We start from the raw sequence: 12,078 nt of genomic DNA, 5'->3' as shown, positions 1-12,078 counted from the left end.
ATCCGTGAAGACCCTGCCTTTCAACCTAACCCCTGGGCTGAGGGTCACCACACCTCAGGCGAGGGGTGAGGTTGAAAGGCAGGGCCTTCATGGATGACCTCAGTCGGTACAGGAATTGAATCCATGCTGTTGGTGTCACTCACGCGGCATCACAAACCAGCCGTACAGCCAACTGAGCTTCCCAACCCCCTAAGAAAGGTATAGAGCCTTTGTGACATGTGTATTTTGTTCCTTTATCTATGTGCTGTTTTACCAACCCAAGTTATATGGAGGGTGATAGTTCCACACCCACTCGTGTGTGCACACACACGGACACTCACACACACACACTCACAGTCACACACTCACAGTCACACACACACAGTCTCACACACACACACTCACAGTCTCACACACATTCAGTCACACACACTCACAGTCACACACATACATTGATATCTGGATATATCAGCACAACTCTCACCACATCTAAAAAAATCCTTGATTGCCTACTTAAAGAACCCTGACCTGCAGGGCTATGGACCAATTGCAGGAAGGTGAGATTAGGTTGGGCAGCTCTCCTTTGACCAGCATGGACAGGATGGGTCGAATGACCTATGTCGTAAATGTTGTACGATCATCCTGACCTCAGTGCAGTCGGAACATCCAAATGCTTTTTTTTTCATGGGCTACCTCGGTGTGCATCCTGGAGTCTCGCAAGCCACATATTAAGTTCAAATCCATGAACTTGTTCCTATTCATCTGGATAAAATTGTCCATCCTAACAGACCTCAGTACCTTGAATTGGGTTGGAACCATCAATGGAGGTGTCAATGATAAAAGTGTCAAACGTAAAATTAACAGGAAGTTTGATGCACGTGTTTTTCTTTTCATTTGTGAACAATCACTGCCAGACGTGCAAATACATTTTCATTTGTACATTTGGTGGGGTGATCTGCTGCATTGCCCTGCAGTCAAGAGAAAGTAGGTGGCAATCTCCCAGACCTTGATCAGTGCAGTTTTGTAACTATCCACCCAGGCTCAGGCCAGAGTGCTTTTTGGTGACTTTCTCTAGCCTTCTAGAAGGGCTTAACTGGCTGCACCTTAAGACGGGAGCTTGAGAAACACGAGGTATAAACAAGTTCACAGCCAACTGCTCTGGGCAGTGCACTGGTGCCACCCACAGGAAAGATGTGATATGACAGCCTATACTTTCCTAATACTGGGGGGACTTGACCTCAAAGTTGCAGCTAATCTGGTTAAAAACAAATACAGAGAAAAAATATCATCATAAAGAGAATGTGGAACACGCAGTCCCAGGAAATCATGGCTGCAAGATCAGTTGAGACCTTTAAAAGGGGAGATAGGATAACTTGGGAATTAAAAGTATTAAAAAGTCATTTTGATTTAAAAGATGACTGAAGAGTTACCACAGTTAAGAAAATGGTAGAGCAGATTCAATGAGCTAAATGATCTAATCCTATGTTCCTGCAGGCTGTATGACTTCACATTGACTGAATACAGTAAATATTACATGTATTAAATTGTAGTGAAGCACCTCAGATTGCAACATAATCTATGTAGATAATTTGAACATCATTGCACTTTCAGTGATGACCATTTTGAAATGTTGTAATGTTCTTTTAGATATTTTATGAATAAAGTATATGTTTGCAAAAAAAAGAGTTACATTGGTCTATCTGACCCTTTGCCCCTTCACCGTCAGGTTAGACTGCCTAAAGGTGTTGGGGATATGGTTCAGAGGGGCTGGGGCATTCGCTAGAAAGTGGAAGGAGCAAGTAGCTATGGTCAAACAAAAGTTGGGTATGTGAGAGCGATGCATCTCCCTCCTCCATTGCGGGTAAGGACCTGGTCATCAGGTGTGAGGTGCTCTCGGTGTTGCTGTACATGGCGCAGGTCTGGCCCATTCCTCACTCCTGCGCTGTGGTGATCACCCGAGCCATCTTCCGCTTTATCTGGAGATTGAAAATGGACTATGTTCGCAGGGACGCGATGTACAAATCTCTAGATAAAGGGGGAAAAAACGTGCCCAACATTGCCCTCATCCTGATGGCCACCTTTGTGTGCAGCTGCATCAAGCTGTGCGTAGACCCTCGGTACGCAAACACCAAGTGTCACTATGTGCTGAGGTTCTACCTGTCCCCGGTGTTGTGAAGGATGGGTCTGGCCACGCTGCCGCGGAACACTCCAAGTAGTTGGACCGTGCCGTACCACCTGTCCCTCTTGGAAAAATTTATGCAGAGAAACACCCTTGACCACAAGTCCATCAGGCAGTAGACTGTAGATAACATCCTAGAGTCCCTATGGGAAAGGAGGTGGTAGATCCTGTGGGATGGTTCCCTGAGCAGACTGTAAAAGTCATTTGGCAGAATGCCTCATCGCCAGAGCGTTCCAAGAAGCACCAAGATGTAGCTTGGCTGGTGATGAGAAAGGCCTTCCCGGTCAGATCCTTCCTACACACCCGGAGTCTCACCCCCTCTGCATGTTGCCCTCGAGGTGGCTGTGATGGGGACCAGACCATTATCCACCTCCTTGTGGATTGTGCCTTTGCAAAGAAGGTCTGGAGAGAGATGCAGTGGTTTCTATCGAGGTTCGTCCCGAGCAGTTCTGTGACACAGGACTCTGTGCTCTACGGGCTGTTCCCAGGGACACACACCGAGACAAACATCAACTGCAGCTGGAGGATCATCAACTCAGTGAAAGACGCTCTTTGGTCTGCCCGAAACTTTCTGGTCTTCCAGTGCAAAGCGTTATCCCTGACCGAGTGTTGCAGACTGGCACATTCCAAGGTCCAGGACTACATACTGAGGGACGCACTAAATCTTGGGGCAGCTACTGCAAAGGCTCAATGGGGAAAGGCTGCTGTCTAAGGCCTTTCAGCCAAAGGGCACCGAGGGGCTGGAAACTGTGTAAAACTCCACAGGCTGCATGCCTGACATTGAATGTGAAGACAAAGGTATTGAAATTGTATTGAGGAACATGCTGTGTGAAGGAAAGTCGAATTCTGTAGCACTTGTTGTAATTTTTCAATTTGAAATGTTTTGCCCTCAGGCCGTATGCCTGACATGGAAAATACATTGAAAATATCAAAAGAATTACAATTATACAGAGGCACCTAAGAGTGGGACACACTCTACGGAGACAAGTCGGGGTTTATGGCACTTTCTGTAATTTTCAATGTGAAATGCTTTGTAATGAAGGTGTATTTTTGGGGAGAAAAGTTACATTGGTATTGGAAAGGTCGCTGTCTAAGACCTTTCAGCCATAGTAGAGCTGGAAACTGTGTAGAGCCCTCAGGCTGTATATGCGTGACATGGAATATATATTGTAAATATCAAGAGTATTATAATTTTATGGAGGCACCTCAATAGTGGAATATGCTGCCTGGAGACAAGCTGAGTTTTATTGCACTTTTATCGAGTTGAAATGTTTTGTGATGTACTCTAACAAATTTTATGAATAAAGTATATTTTTTGGGAAAAAAAGGTTACATTGGTATTCAGGTGCAAAAGACTGTGCAGATAACAAGGTGGACATGTGCTTTCACAAGACAATGTTGTAGCGCTGAGGTGGCAGTTTTGTAGTTCTATCAGGGACTTGTGCCTCAAAGTGTGTCTAGGATGGAGTTGAGTGGAGGGGGGGGGGTGGAATTTCCTTTAACATAACACTGTGCTATGTAAATACATGTAATGCCTCATCGTCAGAACTTTCCAACAAGCACCAAGACGTGGCTTGGCTGGTGGTGAGAAAGGCCCTCCCCGTCAGATCCTTTCTACACGCCAGGAGTCTCACCCCCTCTGCACGTTGCCCTCGAGATGGCTGTGGTGGGGAAGAGACCGTTGTTCACCTCCTTGTGGATTGTGCCTTTGCAAAGAAAGTCTGGAGAGAGATGCAGTGGTTTCTGTCGAGGTTCATCCCGAGCAGTTCTGTGACACAGGACTCTGTGCTCTACGGGCTGTTCCCAGGGACACACACCGAGACAAACATCGACTGCAGCTGGAGGATCATCAACTCGGTGAAAGACGCTCTTTGGTCTGCCCGAAACTTGTTGGTCTTCCAGCACAAAGAGTTGTCCCCGACCGAGTGTGGCGGACTGGCACAATCCAAGGTCCAGGACTACGTGCTGAGGGACGCACTAAAGCTTGGGGCAGCTGCCGCAAAGGTGCAATGGGGAAGGGTCGCTGTCTAAGACCTTTCTGCCACAGCGCACCGAGGGGCTGGGAACTGTTTAAACCCCCTCGGGCTGTACAGCTCAAAATGAAAGGCTGTAAATGATTGTGATATTGTTTGTACTGATGCACCTGGTGATACATTTTGTAAAAGTTGAACCAGATTGTACCCTTGAAATGGTGTTTTTGAAATGGTTTGGAATGTGGTTGAAGATATTTTATGAATAAAGTATATTTTTGCAAAAAAGAAACAAACCATGAATGAATGGTACCCTCCCACAAAAACATTAAAGACAGTGTAACGACGAAATTGGGATTCGAACCAACGCGTGCAAAGCACAATAGATTAGCAGTCCATCACCTTAACCACTCGGCCACCTCGACGCACATTAAAGACAGTGTATTTTTTTTTTTTTTTTTTTTTTGTAAAAATATACTTTATTCATAAAAATCTTCAATCACATTCAAAACCATTTCAAAAACAACATTACAAGGGTACAATCCAGGTTAAACTTTTACAAAATGTATCACCAGGTGCATCAGTACAAACAATATTACAGTCATTTACAGCCTTTCATTTTGATCTGTACAGCCCGAGGGGCTCTAAACAGTTCCCAGTCTCTCGGTGCGCTGTGGTAGAAAGGTCTTAGACAGCGACCCTTCCCCATTGCGCCTTTGCGGCAGCTGCCCCAAGCTTTAGTGCGTCCCTCAGCACGTAGTCCTGGACTTTGGATTGTGCCAGTCCGCAACAATCGGTCAGGGACAACTCTTTGTGCTGGAAGACCAACAAGTTTCGGGCAGACCAAAGCGCGTCTTTCACCGAGTTGATGATCCTCCAGCTGCAGTTGATGTTTGTCTCGGTGTGTGTCCCTGGGAACAGCCCGTAGAGCACAGAGTCCTGTGTCACAGAACTGCTCGGGATGAACCTCGACAGCAACCACTGCATCTCTCTCCAGACTTTCTTTGCAAAGGCACAATCCACAAGGAGGTGAACAACGGTCTCTTCCCCACCACAGCCACCTCGAGGGCATCGTGCAGAGGGGGTGAGACTCCTGGCGTGTAGGAAGGATCTGACGGGGAGGGCCTTTCTCACCACCAGCCAAGCTACGTCTTGGTGCTTGTTGGAAAGTTCTGGCGATGAGGCATTCTGCCAAATGACTTTGACAGTCTGCTCGGGGAACCATCCCACAGGGTCCACCCTCTCCTTATCCCTCAGGGCCTCTAGGACGTTACGTGCTGACCACTGCCTGATGGACTTGTGGTCAAAGGTGTTTTTCTGCATAAATTTTTCCACCAGGGACAGGTGGTACGGCACGGTCCAACTACTTGGAGCGTTCCGCGGCAGCGTGGCCAGACCCATCCTTCGCAACACCGGGGACAGGTAGAACCTCAGCACGTAGTGACACTTGGTGTTTGCGTACTGAGGGTCTACGCACCGCTTGATGCAGCCGCACACAAAGGTGGCCATCAGTATGAGGGCGATGTTGGGCACGTTTTTTCCCCCTTTATCTAGAGGCTTGTACATCGCGTCCCTGCAGACACGATCCATTTTCGACCTCCAGATAAAGCGGAAGATGGCTCGAGTGATCGCCATCGCGCAGGAGTGTGGAATGGGCCAGACCTGCGCCACGTACAGCAACAGCGAGAGTACCTCACACCTGATGACCAGGTTCTTACCCGCAATGGAGAGGGAGCGTCGCTCCCACATGCCCAGTTTCCTTTTCACCATAGCCACTCGCTCCTTCCAGTTTCTAACGCATGCCCCGGTCCCTCCGAACCATATCCCCAGCACCTTCAGGCCGTCAGCCCTGACAGTGAAGGGGACAAAGGATCGGTCAGCCCACTTCCCAAAGAACATGGCCTCGCTCTTCCCACGATTTACCTTGGCTCCCGAGGCCAGTTCGAACTGGTCGCAGACGTGCATCAGTCTGCGCACCGACAGCGGATCCGAGCAGAAGACGGCGACGTCGTCCATGTACAGGGAGGCTTTTACCTGAGTGCCTCCACTGCCTGGGATCGTCACTCCTCCTATGCCCGGATCCTTCCTGATGGACTCGGCAAAGGGTTCTATGCAGCACACAAAAAGGACAGGCGAGAGAGGGCAGCCCTGCCTGACTCCAGATTTAATCGGAAAGCTATCTGTTTCCCACCCATTGATTGAGACTGATACATTAAAGACAGTGTAGCCCAAAGACCCATTTCTCTCAAACGAGGACTGCAGTCTGAGGGGAGAATCTGAATCGCAGCCATCCAGTGCTACTTACACTTCAGACTAACAGTGTACAGGGCAGTGCTGTGAAGGGATTGAGTCTGGGTTCCTCGCTTGTACGTGACAAGACTCCGACAATGGTACCCACGAAAAGCGTTTTGATTTACTGGTGAATGGTACAGAATAAAAGTAGCAATTTTCTTAAAAAAAAAGGTTGCAAAGAAGTCGTTTAAATATTGTCCATTTGCTCCACTTAATCTCACCCAGGGCTGTTTGTGGTGTACTGGGGACCTCTAGTGACGAGGAATCTGGTACTACAAGGTCACGATGATTTATAGCAACTTGCCTACGCTGAGCAAACAGGATCCCTCATGGTTCCAAGCAGCACAGAAAGACCTATTGTGCCCGTGCCAGTTTTTCAATAGGGCTATCCAAATTAATTCCATTCCCCCTGCTTTTTCTCCAGAGTCCTGGGGATTATTCCCTTTTCAAATGTGTACCCAATTTCCTATGGGCAACAAGTTTATCATCAAAACATCTCAAGGCACTTCACTGAGGCATTATAAACCAAAATATGACACTGGGCCACATAAGGAGATATTAGGCCAAAAGCTTGTTAGTTTTAAGTAGTGTCTTGAAGGAGGAAAGCAAGGTAGGGAGACAGGGAGGTGTAGGGAGGAAATTCTAGAATTTGGGGAGTAGGCAACTCAAGGTACAGCTGCTGATGGTGGAGCAATTATACTTGGAGATACTCGAGATCAGAACTAAGAGGAGCGCAGGTATTTCGGGAGGGCTTGGGGCTGCAGGAGATTACAGAGATAGGAAAGGGCGAGACCACAGAGGGATTTGAAAACAAGGATTAGAATTTTAAAGCCAAGACATTGCTTGACTGGGGTCCAGTGTAGGTCAGTGAGCACAGGGCTGGGGTGATAGGGGAATTGGATTTGCTGTGAGTTAAGATGCAGGCAGCAGAGTTCTGGATCACCTTAAGTTTACAGGGGGTATGGGAGAACAACCACGAGTGCATTGGAATAGTCAAATGTAGAGGTAACAAAAGGGATGGGTGAGGGTTTCAGCAGCAGATGAGCTGAGGCAGGGGTAGAGATGGGTGATGTTACGAGGGTGTAAAATTCTGGTTTGGGAGTCACAGATTACCCAATAAGGGGGTCGAGCTTGCAAGAAATTTCAAGTCTCTTATGACGAAACAATAGTTTAAAATGACACATAAGCTAAATAGACAGAAAAGGCATTTGGCCTGTGATAGGTGAGAATGCTTTACTGGTTCCAGGAGGCGAATGGACCGACGATGCAGACTGAGTGTTGATCTCTGTAGCTGGTGATAGCAGCCTTTTGCGCTCTCGTCGAGGTGTTAGGAAGTTCTTCCCCATTATCCCTCCATCTGAAGAAGTCCAAAGCAAGCATGGATCACTTTGAAAAACTCTTGCCTGTCTGGTGATTTTATCCCTGTCAAGAGCCTGTTTTATAACCTTTGCTCAGAAAGTTGGCTTATGTATGGGTTAGGAGATCCAATCCGATCAGGGTCCTGTCTTGTTTCAGGGCCTATGATTGTCATGAAATTATAATAATTCTCAATGTGATTTATTGTAAAAGTAGGTTAATAGTGGGGTTTGAATAGTTTCTGTGTGTATGTGTGGGATTTAATTGAATTAGAGACAGCTGGTCTGGAGGCTTTGACTCATCAAAAGAAGTTAGGTTTGAAATGCTAAATATGTAAACGGCTGAAATTTTAGAATGTGAAGTGAGAATCTGCATTTTTAGATAAATCAGGGTAGTTTGAATTTCAAAGAGATGGTAGGATGTTACACCTAGCCAGAGAAGCTAGGCCAAGCAGTGTGTTTGTTTTTCCCAAAGGTTACTGATAATATTAGCGTCATGAAAAGATTTATATTATGAGAAAGGTAAAGTTTCAAAGACATATGGAAACAATGGAATTTACATTAAAAGGGAGAAACATGTATAAAGAGAAATGGGGCTGTGTGGCAGGGAAGGCATTGTAAGATCTACCAGAAGTGTGAGAAACCCCCAGTATTTGTGCATTAAGCCTGCTGTCTACAGAAACCAAAGCTGGGAAAAGCCACTTTGAATTCTACTGTCTTGGGTATTGTGGTAACTTTCTGGCACCTGTTTAAAACCTTTTTTTTAAAACTGTTGCCTTAACGGGGGTGTAACTGGAAGCCAGATTAATTAGGGGTTTTAGGAGTTATTATAGTAGTAATTTGTAGACCCATTTATGTGCTTGAAATCTTTTCTTTTGTTAATAAATGGTTAATTTAGCTTTCTAAAAAATCTCTAAAGTCTTGAATTCAGGGCACGCATCTCGAAATAAATACAAATTGCAAAATCATCGTGACAGTGTGATCAAGTTTCCCTCGTGGATTTGATTTGCCTGGCACGTCATCTGCCACATCATAACAATGGTAAAGACATGTCCTTGGCAGAGATAACAGACTTGTCATGTGTTTATCAGTCAGCAAACTGCTATGGAAGCTTTCTTCATAAGACAGAGTGGGGTATTTCTATAATATTCTATTTGCTTCTTAAGAAGCAATTTCTTACAGAGGTGAAAATAGGCAGTCTTAATGATGGCATGGATATGTAGTCGGAAACTCATAATCGGGATCAACCTTGGGACATCGAGGTTATGAGCAGTCTGGTTCAGCCTCAAATCAGTTGCCATGGAGAGGGATGGAGTTGGGCGCTAGGGAACAGAATTTGTAGTAGGGGCTGAAATCAATGGCTTCAGTCTTCCCAATATTTAATTGAAGGAAGTTTCTGCTCATCCGGATTATTTAGAGATAGTGGAGGTGTTGAGAGAGGTAGTGGTTAGGTACAGCTGGGAAAACTGACAGTTTTTGGATAATGTTGCCGAGGGGCAGCATTTACTATTGAATTTTGTTTCCATCATGTTTTCAGCCAGTCCATTCAAGATCATAACTCGCTGCGTTAAAAAAAAATTCACATCTCCAGTCTGGTTCTTTTGCCAATTATCTTAAATCTGTGCCCTCGCCTTCCTTCATCTGAACCAGTATCTCTGACAGTGAGGTATTCCCTCAGCACCGCAACAAAGTATCAACCTAGGTTATGAGCCCAAATCCTGGATTGAACCCACAACCTTCGGGTCTGTGCCATTTTACGTGGGCGAGCCAATTAAGGCCCACCCAGCGTGACGCGCACCCGGAAGTGCTGTGTGCAGGCGGAGGGGTTCCCTGAGCGCAGAAATTGTCATTAGGGACAGAGGTGCCTCAGGGAGATAAGTTTTCAGTTGAAAAAATGTTTAAATAAAAAAAATTTAAGGCATGTCCCCTGTCACATGAGCTGGGACATGTCAATGAACTTTAATGAGAAAATGTATTTAATTTATAAACCCTTCATGAAACCTCATCCTGCCCGTGGATGAGGTTCCATGAAAAATGCGAAGGCCGCCTGGGCTCTTTGCCTGCCCGACAACCTTCAGGTTGGACGGGCAGCTTTCTCAATAGGCTTAATTAGTTAATTAATGGCCTTAACAGGCCGCTGATAGTTCGGCTGCGCGCCTACTGAACTGAAAATCTAAATGACGCGCAGTGACGTTGGGACACACGCCTGACATCACCCCTGTGTCATTTTACACCTCGGCGAGCGGGCCCCGCCCCCCCCGCTCGCCAAGCTGAAGATTCAGCCCATGGTGATATCAGGTAGGCACATGCAGATTTTTCTCCAATCTGTGCCAAGGCAAAGGATAACATGCCAATGAAGACAGCATGGAAATGATTGGGAGGTTGTATATTTTGGAATTCTTTTGAGGTAGCATTTTTTTTTAAATTGAAGAGGTGGTAGTAGTAATTTTGGGGGATCCTGTCCTCAAGGTAAATCAGCAGAATTAGTAGCACTGCCAGCATATGAAACATTGGGATCTAGATTTTGGTGAGGCCATTGACCAACTGAAGCCAACCCACTGGGAGTAGGGTGAATAAGTCTTGCTAAGATTGTCCAGGGTTTTGGTGAGACCACACCTGGATTACTGTGTGCAGCTTTGGTCTCACATCTAAAGAGAATATTCCAATTTATTGGACAGATACTGTAAAGGCAAAATCATGGCCACAATGGGATGCAGCCAAGCCTTGGATTTCATGGTATCAAAATCACAGTCTGTTTTCTGTAGGAAAGGATATGAATGATACAGGATCACATTCCAAGGGAGTTGAAATGAATTATCTCCTGCCAATTTTCTCCCCTCCCGAAGCCATTCAAATCTTACTCGGGTGCAGTTCCATGAGCTCCAGTACCTTACCCAAATGGTCCTTTTTCACCTTCATGCCTTGACTATGTTGTTAGGGTATTTTACCACAGGGCCAGCTTGGTCCCATCTTCTCCAGGCTTTGCATTTCACCAGACATTGCTATCTAGCAATCAGGAGCAGGCATTCAGAGACCAACTGAAAACGGTGCTAGTATTACCCTGGCTGAGATCAGCCAAATGGGCAGAGTAGGTGTCAAACTCAGGAGGCTCCTGGTCTGAATAGGTCAACTACTCACTGGCTTAGGTCAGCAAGCCAACGAGCCTAAACTAGATGAACAAGTTGTCTGAAGATTCAATAGGGCGATAGTGGCAGACAAATTCTGAATGTGTGCACACAATGAACGTTCTGATCTCCATTATTTTAATAGAGATGCACATACAATATGAATTGCACTTGTGTTAAAACAGTGGACAAGAGGGCTGACATATGAATAAATTAAGTGTTTATTCACTCAGGTTGGGCAAATTTCTTTCTATAGATGAGACAATTTTTCGATAAAAAAAATTACAAATGTACTCAAATCATTAACTTGCCTTTTTCCTCCAAATATGCTGCAAAAGCTGTTGAGCATTTCCAACATTTAATGTCCTTTTAAGGCAGAAATGGATTTTCCCTAAATATAGTTCCCTTTTTGGTTCCCAGACTCACCAATCCTGGGATGAATAAATCAAATATGTCCCGAATATCAGAGAGCAGAAAGAGTGCGATTTCTGGAAAAAAAAAGGCACTGATTCTACTTGCAAAAGAGATTACCAGACGAGATTATATATACTTAAAAACATCAAATCATCCTAGTGACCCGGATGTAACATTTTAAATTGCTTTCAATGGGAAAGAAAACAAATGTTTCCTTTAATATTTCTTAAAAGGTTTTTTTTTAATACTCTGCCAACTCAGTGTAAAGCCTCTGTACAATGCTTTATCTGGAATCACACTTGTTGGGCGATTTGTGCGCTTATTGCAAGGCAGAGAAGAGTGGGACACTTTTGGTCAAATCAATCTGATGCTATGCCCTCTGCTCCATCCCAATGCTGAGGAGAAGAGTTGCTACATTCAGCAACTTTGTAAACATGATTTTCTCTTCTTCTGTATTTACAATAGGTGAGCGGCCGAGCAATTGCTCGCCCAATGAGCCTGCATGCAAAACTCAGGAACACCCTCGTCTGCATCAGGATGACTTTACCTCCGCCGCTTTTCACACCAGTCTTCACAATAGCCTCAAGTGAGTCTGCCAGTTTTGTGCCATGGGCTCGCTCACATCCACTATCAGTCATTTGACATAGTGCCCTTATAGCAAGTAAACAGAACTTTCTTCTAATCAGACCGGGCTGAATGAGCTTAGAGCTCTGGACTGAAAAGTCTAACTTGTCGTGGAGTCTGTCTCCCTTCTAGATCTCCCT

Source organism: Cetorhinus maximus, chromosome X (assembly GCF_964194155.1).
Source record: "Cetorhinus maximus chromosome X, sCetMax3.hap1.1, whole genome shotgun sequence".
NCBI lineage: Eukaryota > Metazoa > Chordata > Chondrichthyes > Lamniformes > Cetorhinidae > Cetorhinus > Cetorhinus maximus.
The sequence above is the reverse complement of the archived record's forward strand: the minus strand, read 5'-3'. Positions refer to the sequence as shown.